The following is a 9,511-nucleotide window of genomic DNA, read 5'->3' as shown; positions in this document are numbered from 1 at the left end:
GATCCTGTTGATTCTGCCTAATCTGTCCTGGGCTGCTCGGGTGCGGAGAGAGCAGCGACAGTATGTTCAGCGTGCCGGAGATTTGGGCGATGATTTGTGGACAGATAATAATTACATTAAAGATTTGCGCTCAACTGCCAAAACTTGAACATCACCAATTGTTGGTTGTGTATGCACCTTCCTGGGAGAGTGGGAGAAGGACTAACATTGCATGGAGTGCCTTTGAGGAAAAAGATTTAATAAAGAATGCAACCTGGAGAAAACAGTTGTCTTGTGCTACAACAGAGCAATTCCAGATCCTAACCATGGGAGGTAATCTATGGACACAAATTTCTCGAGGTCTTATCCCGCCTTTGGGAATTGCTATGAACTATAGGGATATTCATATTTTAAATAATTTTACTGTTGCTATGTTTAATGATACTATAAAGAATATTAAGATGATTAATGTAGAAATGTCTGAAATTGCACAGTTACTTTGCAAAATCGATATGCTTTAGATATTATGTTAGCTGCTCAAGGAGGAGTTTGTGCTTTAATTCATTCACATTGTTGTGTTTTTATACATAATTATGAGCCAAACATTACAAAAACTGTTCAGGACATGGAAGATCGTATTGCTCAGCATCAATCTGGAGCTGATGGGTTTAATGCATCATTCTGGGACAGTCTGTGGTCCTGGCTTCCTGATGGATCATGGTTTCGCTCCTTATTGCAAGGGGTTGTTATTATTATTGCTATATGTATCTTATTATGTTGTTTTATTCAATGTATTCCTAATCTATTACAAATGTGTACCTCAGTCTTCCGGCGTGTGGGATCAGGTCATGAGGGAACTGTGTACTATGCCACTAAAACACCCCCTATCTTTGAATAAATAAAAAGGAGGGAATGTGGTAATATAACCTATTGATCATTTTATCATTTTCTGTAAGGCCTTTGTATAACTAGCAGTAAGTCTAGGAGATGTGGGCATTCTTGGTGGGGTAGGAGTATCTTTGCTCAGAGTGCCTCATTCTGTTTTGATTCTGCCAGTTTAGAAGGAATAGGAAAATGGGTGAAAGTTCAAGGTACAAGGTACACAGTTGTGCTTTCTCATGGGACTTTCCAAACTTTCCCATGAGACTTTCTGTGGCTGTATGATCTCATCCTAGCAAGGTAACATCTGGGACTTTCCAAGATTGTGTGTTCTCATGCTGGTGAAGTAATCTCCTGTTGAGGTCATTGTTTTCTGAATATGCATACTGTATTTTGCTTGTGTGGTTTTCTCAATAAATACTGCTACCTGAGTTCTCTCAGGGTTGGCATTTTTCTCAGAGACAGTTCCCTGTGTCTCATTTCAATGTCAAACCACCATAGGGGGCTGTAGGCTTTCTTGAGGCGGCAAACTTGGGCGATGTGGCCTCTCTTATCGCAGTGCCGGCAGATCGCGTCGAAAAACCGGCACTCCGATCGAGGGTGGTCGCCTCCGCACCCGGCACATTGGGGCCCCGACTTACGACTCCATCGATCGCGCCAGTCCCGTTCTGTTTGGAGTCGATGGATGTCCTCCTCTTCATCCGTGGTGTCGGAGGCAGAGTCGAGGTCGCCCTGGTGGGTGGTGGTTTCCCGGTGGCTTGCTTCTGGACGCGTCTCGGTTGTCGTGCTTGCCTCGGAGGTCGTGGCTCGGTCCCCGGTGTCCTGTCTCCGCATTTGAGGGAGATGTCTCCTCTTGCCATCAGCCGGCTTTGTAGGACTGGGTCTTTGAGCCCGAGGACGACGCGGTCTCGTAGTGCCTCGTCCATGTCCGTGAAACCGCACAGGCCTCCTAGATTCCGGAGGTCTGCCATGAAGTCGCTGATGCTCTCACCCGACTTCTGGTCCCTCCGGTAGAAGTTGTGCCGCCTGATGAGGGTGGGCATGGCGGGAGCATAGTGGCCTCGGAGCAACGGTTCAAGGTCAGCCCAGTCCATCGCCTTCACATCCTCGGGTCTCGCAAGGGCTTTCGCCATTTTAAACACTGCGGGCCCGCAGTGTGTCAGGAAAACAGCCCTTTTTTTCTGCCCGTTTGCGTCCTTGAGGTTGCTACTCTCTAGGAACATCAGGAACTGATCAATGTACGATTCCCAGTCCTCAGTAGCTTGGTTAAAGGGTGTGGGCGGTGCGAGGCTAGCCATCTCGTCGGTCTCGTTCCCTCAGGACCACGTGCTCGGTGGGGAATCAGTTGCGGGATCCCACCTTCGTCGCCAGTGTCGTGTCCGTCGCAGGGAAAGGAGACTCGGGAGCCAGTGACTTAGTTCAGCTCTTTATTAAGTCCCGAGATCGGCTCGGCTACAGAAGAAAAGCGGCGGCTTTTATTCTCTGGCTGCCGCGGCCGTGGCCAATGGCACCGCTTTGAATCTCCCGCGATTAGTTTCCACCAATCGCGGGGGATTCGCGGCGGTCCAATCAGTGCGGCTCGCTCAGCCAATCAGGATGCCGTGCATTCTGACCAATCACAACGCGGCACTTGCAAGTATGTTAATGGATCGTACAGAACACATTACTTATATCGTCCAGGACTTTCTCATTCTGAAAAAAACCCATCATGTTTCAATAGCAGTAGCATTTTGACTTATATGCCACTTCAAAGTGTTTTACAGCCCTTTCTAAACGGTTTACAGACCCAACAATTTGGGCCCTCATTTTACCAACCTCAGTAGGATGGACAGCTGAGTCAACCTTGAGCTGGTCAGGATCAAAGGAATCAAACTCTTGGCAATCTGAACAGAGTTAGCCTGCAGTACTGCACCACCATGACTTTTAACATATGGGAGAAGACTACAAAAGATGTTCTATTCCAGAATGGCCATGCCATGTCATCCTAGTTGTGTAATGGGGCATCTGCAAGAGGATAACCAAGCTCAAAGAGCACCAAGGATATTGCATGTCATCTTTCTTTAAAATGGGTTTCTTTGGAGTTTCTTTGCTCTATGTCATTTTCTATGTCTATTTTAGTGGGTGTCCAGCTAAAGTAATTCTTCAACAGCTGAAGGCAAATAATAGAGTTGCCATTCTAAGAATGCTGATACCTCAGTTATGAATGCAATTGGAGTCACTGGTCGACAGTAAGAAAAAGTCCAATCATTCTGTAAGGATTTTCTAACTTTTTCCATAGGGATTCCAGCTTCAAGTAGGAATCACTAACACAACCAATCTTGCATTTTACACTTCTACTCTGTTAGCACTTAAATCAATGTGCTGCAGCAGCTAGTAACCTGCTGGTATTATAACTGTCCTTAAATCCTGTTTCTCTGGCTACAGAATGTAGCTTTTTTTTTCCTGTCTCTAAATATGTTGAATGAGAGAGTCTTCCCCTTTCTCATTTCCCTGATGCTTTCCTGTATGGGTTTGGGCTTTTGGTTTTTGCTTCTAAGGAAGGGAGCTAAAACAGCTTGAATTCTTAACTTACTAGTCCCTGGCTCAAAAGGGCCTAGGAAAAGATTTTCTAAATCTCTGTTTTCTGTTTAAATTTTACATGGAGGCAGTAATCTCACCAATGTTTCCTGGTTTCTTGCAATATATAGATTTACACTCCAAAAGGCCTCAGGATATATTCTTTCTTACTGTTTTTTTGGCTAAGCATGTTGAATCATAAACCATGGTTAGGGAAGCAGAGGTTCATCTAACATCCTAAACCAAACAGAGCACTCATGTTATAATTTATCATGATAGCCTGATGTTCACTGCATGTTAAAATGCTGGGCTTTGGCCATTATGGTTTTTAAAGTGTTGTTTATGGTTTAATGAGCTGGGTGAACATAGCAATTGCAGTCTGGATGTTTTATCTATAGCAGATTACATATGCTCCTTCGTGTTTACTCTGCCAGTTCTAAACACCAAAGCAGCAAACCAGCTTACGGTTAATTGTGTTTAAATCTATTGATTAGGGAACTCCAAAACATTTCTGCTAATTATTATTTGTGTATGAATATAAGCATTACTTGCTTTAATATTTAGTCTCGCTGTAGGAATCCTCATAGAGTCAGCATGCTGTGGATGGATCTGCAATTCAAAGATTTTCTAGGCAGCATGGAAAAGGCCACGGATTTCTGCTAAATTGGCTAAGGAAGGCTACTTTAGGACTTTAGTTGTGTGACCTACAGCTAAATCAATATCTGAGTACAGCCATTTAGCTAGGTTTACCCAACACATTAAGAAAGGGATAGCAACATGATAGCAATAACAATAGACTTATATACCATAGTACTTTACAATCCTCTCTAAGCAGTTTACAGAATCAGTATATTGCCTCCAACAATCTGGGTCCTCATTTTACTGGCCTCAGAAGGATGGAAGGCTGAGTCAACCTTGAGCCAGTCAGAATTGAACTCCTGACAGTGAGCAGTGAATTAGCCTGCAGTACTGTATTCTAACCATTGCATCACCACGGCTCCTAAGACAGAATAGAACAATGGGGTTCTATTACCTATGCTTCTTTTCAAAAATGTTCCAAGGCTTGTAGCAATGGGATTTAATGAAGAATTTCAGAAAGTCAAAGTTAGGAAATTGTGAAATAAATACCAAACATTTAATCAAAAGAAATGTCATATAAAAGTTACTTGAAACTCCCTGGCCTGGATCATATGTGTAGACAATAGGCCCAATTATTAGAGGGAGATTTTAAAATCAACATTTAGGTATTTATTATGGGAATTATTTCCATAGAATAAAAATGTCCACAATGTGTATTGAATTAAGAGAAGAAAAAAATGACCAAAAATCACCAGAGAATTTTGTTGAGTAGAAATGTTAATCTTGATTTGTGGATTTGTCTCTGATTTTTAATCATTATGCAGCACCACTGCCCATCAATCGTTTCTTTAGCTTTCTGAATTGGTCCAAACTTACATACTATACGGTTGGGTTACTAAAATTCAAGATATTTTATATATGGTAGGCATGCATGAATCCAACTGCAGTATTTGAACTGAAAAATTGAATTTATTTGAGGCAGACCTTTGAGTCAGTTCAGAAAATCAATCCAGTCTGGTTGTAAACTTTGTATTGATCCAGTAAATTGGAGCAATTTGATTTGAACTTTTAAAGTGATTCAAAAGAGTGGGCTTTTGCATGTGCCAAAGTCTTTAAAATCTCCTAATCTTTCTAATTTCATTAGGAAGTACTTAGTTGGGTACACCTGAAGTAATACTTCAGATTTCTTCAGCACCTTGCTTTGAAAGTATAATCAAACTATGGAATCTTTGCTGTTCTCCAAGTTTGGTTGTTTGCTTGCAGACATTTAATTACCTAATTAGATGATATCATCAGTGCTAGTGAGTGTGGGATTTGCTCCTTGTTTATATCCAATGTTGGGGGCCGAGTTGTTTTCTCTTTAGAAGCATCTTGAAAAGACATTGCTCTCTGCTTGACTGTTTGCTGTTTTTCTTCTTTGTTGCTATTATTTGTAACTAAGATATCCTTTATTTTCTTTTTGAGAAGTCCCAAATGGCTGCAATACCTTGGCCTTTAAAGTTTTCTTTCCAAGGAACCTCTGTTCTATTTCCCTTAGTTTATTGATGCTGGCCTTTCTAAAACCGATGGTTGGTAATCTAACTTTTTTTAACCACTTTATTTTTTCATTAAATTGATTGAATCACCTTCAAATCAAACTTTTGAGATGAAATAACATGGTCTTAATGTGTATTCCTCAAGATTGCTTTTTTTTCTGGAACAAGAGGAGCTTATATGTGGCTTCTTCAAAGATGAATATAACTCAAGTAGAGTAAAGCTTTCATGGTTTTAAGAGATAGCTAGAGATACTCAAGAGTGTTTTTATTGGAGAAAACCATAATAAGTGAACAGGTCTTCCTTTTCTATTTATCCTCTTCCCACAAGCATGCTTCAGCCAGTGTTTTTTTTAAACACTTCAAGGCTATGTTTTATAGCTTTTAATAAGGATTTAGCCTTTGACATTAATCCAATACCCTTTGCCCATTACACATGTTAAACTGTAAATTAAAATGGACCCACTGGATGAGAAAAATAGATATACAACACAGCATTGGTTGGATATTTATGCACATCCTGAAATTAGGCAAGGATTGAATAATAGTCCTCACAATTGTTGTATTAAATGTGGACATGCCGATTGAAAATATCTCAAGAGCATGATGTTAGGCATCAATACTTCTTTATGATTTGTCAATAATATTGCAGATGATATATTGGAGGAGGGGAAGATTATATAATAACATAATTCCATTTATTTCTTTTGTCACCATATAGCAGGTAGTAGCACTCAGCCATCTTTTTGATTATCTGTCATCAAATGTGTGTTGATTCTTAGTAACCAAATAGATAGATTCTTTCCAGGACGACCTATTTGGGAAAATCCAGGTCCTTCAAAACTTCCAGTGTCGTATCCATTGCCTCTAATAGCAGTGTTGTCAAACTTGTGTCCCACAGGCCAGATGTGTCATGCACTGGCCATGCCCATGCCCGTGCCCAGTTTAACAACAAGGGAAAAGTCACAATATGTCACGTGATGACACTGTTACAATGCAAGTTTGACACCCCTGCTCTATAGCTTAGTCCATTCACTTTGCTTCTGGACATCCACTCCTTTTTCCTCCCACCTTCCCAGCATTAGAGCCTTCTTCAAAGAGCTGGGTCTTCATATAATATGCCCAATGTAGAGGGATTTGAACATGGTCAGTTGCACTTCAAATGAGAGTTCTGGGTTGATGAGCCATTTGTTTTCTTGGCTACCCTGGTATTCTCAGGAGTCTTCTCCAAGATCAAAGTTCAAAAGTGACATTGTTCTTGGTATCCTGAGTCTTCAAAGTAAAATTTTAGGCTCTTCAGAAAAGCTAAATGTTGGATAAAAGACAACGGGAAAATACTAGGGCTTTAGAATAAATTACCAGTCTACATGGACAGATTACCTGTCTACAATCTCTAATCTGTGCTCTCCAAGCAGAAATTAGGTGCCCAATCCAGCCATCTATTGAGCTGCCGTGCTACCAGCCCCCACTACCACAAAGATCCTACAGGAAAAGGGCAGTATGGACAACCGTGGGATCTGGCAGGGTGAGAGCTGTGGACCATAAACACAAAGCTTTTGCTGTGTCCCAGCATAACAGATACAGTGCCCTTGCTGACCTTAATAGGGATACTAAAGTGACAGGTCAAGGTAGTTGAGATAATGATAACTCAAGTAAGCTGGGAATCATGGTCCTAGAAGAAGAACTTACTTTGGAAAGGAGAAAGTGTGAATCAGGTATTACGCACCAGTCACACAAGAAGAGCAAGGCATCCAAAAAGAGAAGCCACCTTCTGGTTGGGGACTCAATTATAAGGGATGTAAATTTAGGAAAGAATACTGAGGTTTTGAAAGAGATCAGGTGTCTACCAGGTGCTACTGCCAGCAGAGACAAGAAGCGTATTCTTAAGATAGTCAAGAATGCCAGCAAGGACTGTGATGTTGATGCTATTATACATCTTGGTACAAATGATCTGTCCCAAAAGGATGTACTTTCTGTTCAGAAAGACTTCCAGAGCTTGGGGTATGAACTTAGTAATATGGACTGTAGGCTTATCTTTTCAGAGGTTCTACCAGTATATAAGGAACAAAAAGGGAAAGGGCAGCGTGTAGCAGAGTTTAATGTGTGGCTAAAGGAGTGGTGTAAAAGGGAAGGCTTTGGTTTTATTAGTCATGATGTCTGCAGCTGGTCCAATGAAAAACTGTACAAAAGAGATGGTTTGCATCCATCAAAGAAAGGGACTGAGTTACTTGGCATTAAATTCACAGATTTCCTGGATAAACATTTAAACTGAACAGCGGGGACAGAGAATTAATGGATTCAGAACATCTCTGTCCCCAGCAACCTAAAACTAATAAGGATACCAGTGCATGCAAAATAGATGTTTGTGCAGGTAAGATTATCAACCTTGATGCCAACCAAAACCAAGCATTTAATAGTGAGTGCCATACCATGTGCACTAATCAAACAGGTGGCAAGAAAGTAGGGACAGGCAGGCACAACACAGGTTATGTAGACAGTAAACACAGTGTCAGACATAAAGATCTCAAGTGCCTATATACAAATGCACAAAGTCTGGGGAACAAACAGGGTGAACTCGAACTACAAATACATGAAGGTAAATATGATATAGTTGGAATAACAGAAACTTGGTGGGATGAAACCCATGACTGGAAAATACTGGTAGAAGGATACAAACTATTCAAAAAACCAGACCCCATAAAGGAGGAGGTGGAGTTGCACTGTATGTAAAAGACCACTATATTGCTACAGCAATGCATGAAACCAAAGATGAAAACCTCCTAGAATGCATATGGGTCAATATAAAAGAAAAAAAGAATGACATGGCCATAGGTGTATATTATAGGCCACCCAATCAAGCAGAAAAAATAGATGTCCTTTTTGCCAGCCAACTAACAAACATATGCAGGAAACACACAATAGTAATGGGAGACTTCAATTATCCTGATATCAATTGGAAAACTAATTCTGCACCAACTGAGAAATCAAATAAGTTCCTCACCAACCTAGCTGACAACTTTGTTGTCCAAAAGGTAGAGGGTGAAACTAGAGAGACAGCCATACTGGACTTAATTCTTACAAACAGAGAAGAAGTGATAGAGGGAGTTGAAACTGCAGGAACCTTGGGTGAGAGTGACCATGTCATACTAGAATTCAACATAACACAAACACAAGCAACAGAACATAATGACACCAGAGTCTTGGATTTTAAAAGAGCTGATTTCAATAAACTCAGAGAGAACTTGGGAAAGATTCCATGGATGAAAATCCTAAAGTGGAAAACAACTCAAGAATCTTGGGAAACTCTAAAAAGTATGATCATAGAAGCCCAGACCAGCACAATACCACTGAGAAAGAAAAACAAGAAATTCAAGAAGAAACCAGCATGGCTACACAAAGATCTCTCTGGCAAATTGAAAGAAAAAAAGGACAAGTACAAAAAATGGAAAGAAGGACATACAACTAAGGCAGAATATCAGCAGATAGCCAAAATCTGCAAAGACAAAGTCAGGATAGCAAAGGCTCAGAACGAACAAAGACTTGCAACAAAAGTCAAAGATAATAAAAACAGTTTCTTCCAACATATAAATAACAAGAAAAGGATCGAGGAAACAGTCGGTCCACTAAAGAGAGATGGCAAGGAAGTAACAGGCAACAGAGAGAAAGCAGAACTGCTTAACTCATTCTTTGCATCTGTCTTTACACAAAAAGAAACTATAGTTCAACCCACCAAAAACATAGCTGTAAAAGACAGACCTGAAATAAAAGTTAAAATAAGCAAAAAAATAGTAAGAGAACACCTGTCTGATCTTTATGAAAAGAAATCACTGGGGCCTGATGGATTACATCCCAGAGTTTTAAAGGAGCTGGCAGAGGTCACCTCAGAACCACTGCACCATATCTTTCAAAAATCCTGGAGCACTGGGGAACTACCAGAGAACTGGAAAAGAGCTGATGTGGTTCCCATCTTCAAAAAAGGAAAAAAA

At 40.7% G+C, this 9,511-nt stretch overlaps 1 long non-coding RNA gene across 1 annotated transcript; it reads left to right on the top strand.

The window, feature by feature from the left end:
• Positions 1-6,924: 6,924 nt before the first annotated feature.
• Positions 6,925-8,192, top strand: LOC148131272 (uncharacterized). Its single transcript, XR_015748658.1, has 2 exons — positions 6,925-7,626; positions 7,674-8,192. It is a non-coding gene; the product is annotated as an uncharacterized LOC148131272 (long non-coding RNA).
• The last annotated feature ends 1,319 nt before the right edge of the window (positions 8,193-9,511 follow it).

This window comes from Notechis scutatus, chromosome 3 (assembly GCF_049901735.1).
Source record: "Notechis scutatus isolate UNSWTSFEM ecotype Mainland chromosome 3, rNotScu1.2, whole genome shotgun sequence".
Taxonomy (NCBI): domain Eukaryota; kingdom Metazoa; phylum Chordata; class Lepidosauria; order Squamata; family Elapidae; genus Notechis; species Notechis scutatus.
This window is presented reverse-complemented; position numbering and strand designations above follow the sequence as displayed.